The following is a 3307-nucleotide window of genomic DNA, read 5'->3' as shown; positions in this document are numbered from 1 at the left end:
GCCTAACCATTTGGTTATCTAAGGACTGAACCTCTAGGGCCAAAGGCCTCTCCTGGATAAAAAGATGCGCAAACTACCCATGCTAGTCAACTTCCAGCTTAAGGCATCTACAACCACGTTAGCCTTGCCCGAATGATAGAGAATAGTCAAGTCATAGTCCTTAAGAAACTCAAGCCAAAGATGTTGCCTCATATTCAGATGTCACTGGGTAAAAATGTACCGAAGGCTACGATGATCTGAAAAAATACCAAAACGGACTCCATACAAGTAGTGCCTCCACAACTTCAAAGCAAACACAATCGTGCACAACTCCAAATCATGGGTAGGATGGGATATAACTGAAGGGAAGCATACGCAATCACCTTACCCTCCTGCATCAACACAACACCTAACCCAACACCGAAACATCACAAAAGACGATAAAACTTATGCCCTCCTTGGGAAAAGTTAAGATAGGAGATGAAATCAACAAATCCTTGAGCTTTTGGAAGCTCTCCTCACAAGCATCAAACCAGCGAAAAGAAATTTTCTCTTGAGTCAACTCGGTCAACGGAGTTGCAATGGATGAAAAACCCTTAAAGAAATGCCGATGATAACCTACTAAGCCAAAAAAAACTTCAAATTTTGATAGGCAAAGTAGGTCTATCCCAATCATGAACCACGATAATCTTGGCTGGATCAACCATAATACCATCTTTGGTCACCACATAACCTAAGAAAGAGACAGACTCCAACCAAAACTTACACTTAGAAAACCTAGCATACAACTTCTCGTCCCTCAATCTCTGAAGTATAATCTAAAAATGATCTTTATGCCCAGCCTTACTCTTGGAATAAACCAAGCTATTATCTATAAATACAATAACAAAGGAGTAGAGATATGATCGGAATATCTGGTTCATCAACTCCATGAATGTAGTTATATTGGTCACCCAAAAAAACATGAAAAAGAACTCATAATGACCATATCAGAACTGAAAGGCCGTCTTCAGAATATTTAATGCTTTTATCCTCAACTGGTGATAGCTGGATCTCAAATCAATCTTCGAAAACACCACAACACGCTAAAGCTGATCAAATAAATCATCAGTGGGAGAAAGAGGATACTTATTCTTAACAGTCACCTTGTTCAACTGTCAATAATCAATATCATTTTTTTACAAACAAGACAGGCGCACCTCAAGGTGATATACTAGATTAGATAAATCCCTAATCCAACAACTCCTGCAACTGATCCTTCAATTCTTTCAACTCGGCTAGCGACATCCTATCAGAAGGAATAGAAATAGGCGTGGTGCCTAGCTCAGCATCAATAGCAAAGTCAATATCATGATCTGGAGTCATACCAAGCAAATTCGTAGATAATACATCCACAAACTCACGGACAACATGAACAAAATCCAAAGAAGAAGGTAAAACAATACTAGTATCATGAATACAATTAAAATAAGATAAACATCCCTTCTCAACCAATCTATGAGCCAAAACATAGGATATGATCCTCTTAGGACCCGAATGAAGTGAATCCTTCCAAGCTATCCTTGGTACGCCCGGCGGAGATAAAGTCACATCTTAGCAAAATAATCTAAAACAGTATGATACGGAGCCTACCAATCTATACCCAAAGTAAAATTAAAATCAATCATATCTAACACAATTAAATCTACCTAAACCTTACAGACACAGAAGGTTACGTAACACAAGATCGGTACACCCGATCCACCTCTAAAGAATCTCCTACAGGGGTAGATACAAGAATAGGCATGGAAAAAGGCTCACTAACAGAATCAAAACCCAAAGCAAAATATGCGAACACATAGGAGAAGGTCGATCCAAGGTCAGATAGCACAGATGCAGATAGAAATAAATAGGGATAATACCTGTGAACACAGCTTCAGAAGCCTCTATCTCAGGCCTGGCGAGTATAACATAACACTGACCACGACGACCAACTGGTTGAGTAACCCTACGACCACCACCATGAACTCTACTACCTCTACCCTTTGTACCTCTGGTAGCACCCCTACCTCTCATAGTTGAAATAGAAGTAGCCCTAACTACACGGTAGGAAAATTCCTTGGCCAAATGGCCAACCTTATGACACACATAACAAGTCCTATGGCCTACCTCAATAGGAGAAGGTACTACTAGGCCAGAATGGCCACTGTGCACTACTGAACCTGAAGATCCACCACTTGAACTTTATAAGAATGACTGCACTGGACCACTCTAATAACCATGAGAACCTTTAAAATCTCTACTGCAAGAATCCTGACCTCTAAACTCACCAAAAACATCTCACTTTCTTGGTGCCTTCCTGAGATATTTTAAGAATACCCTCTACCATCTTTACATGATCCATAATGCTTTAAAAAGATGTGCTAAATATAACCATTTGAGAAGTAGCTAACATGAGGCTCAGGAGAGAGTCCCCTAACACTACTCCTAGATGGGGCTGATATATGAGCTCGTCCACAACTCGATGCTCGCCCTTTGGGAAAAGGCTCCACACCTCTGAACTCGTGGGACTTGGTCGCACCATTTTTACAAAAAGAGTGAAACAAAACTCAGACTTTAAGGTATACAAAAAATTCTCATGATAAGGAATAAAATGAGGAAATTTTTTCTAAAGATATCCTATAGCCTCTCAAAGATAGATACGAACGTCTACGTACCGATCCATGAGGCTCTAGTATATATCTTATTCTTACACCATTGAGACTAATGAAACCTGATTGCTTTGATACCAATTTGTCATGACCAAATATCTTGAAGGTCATGACGGCACTTGTCGTGCTGAACCTTGACAAGTAAGCCTATCACCCGACAAATACATAAAGGGTAAAAGACAATCATAACCCTAAGGTAAGGCTTCTAGAATGAAGACAAACCATACAAGTATAATAAATGTAGAATAAAATATAATAATGCACTCAAAACTCCCAAAACTAGGTGTCATAATTATAAGAGTGTGTCTAGTACAACCCGAATCCAAGAAAATACATAAGATATCCAAATACAAGAGAAACTCTATCTCTGAAATAAAAGTGAAGACATATTTTGTAGAGAAAAGCAGTAGAAGACATTCGAATGCTTGAAAATCATCAACTGCCTTGAAATCTCCAATAATTGCTCGAGTCAAGCAACGTGGGCACATCGGAATCTGGATCTGCACTAGAAGGTTATAGTAGGAGTTAATATGATCCACTTGTTCTCAGTAAGTATCATAGACCAACCAAGCAAAGTAGAAAATAAAGTATACAAAATACACACTAAGGGAGCATCGCCTACAATCAGAAAATATCCC

This window comes from Capsicum annuum, chromosome 10, assembly GCF_002878395.1.
Source record: "Capsicum annuum cultivar UCD-10X-F1 chromosome 10, UCD10Xv1.1, whole genome shotgun sequence".
In the NCBI taxonomy this organism is placed as follows: domain Eukaryota; kingdom Viridiplantae; phylum Streptophyta; class Magnoliopsida; order Solanales; family Solanaceae; genus Capsicum; species Capsicum annuum.
The sequence above is the reverse complement of the archived record's forward strand: the minus strand, read 5'-3'. Positions refer to the sequence as shown.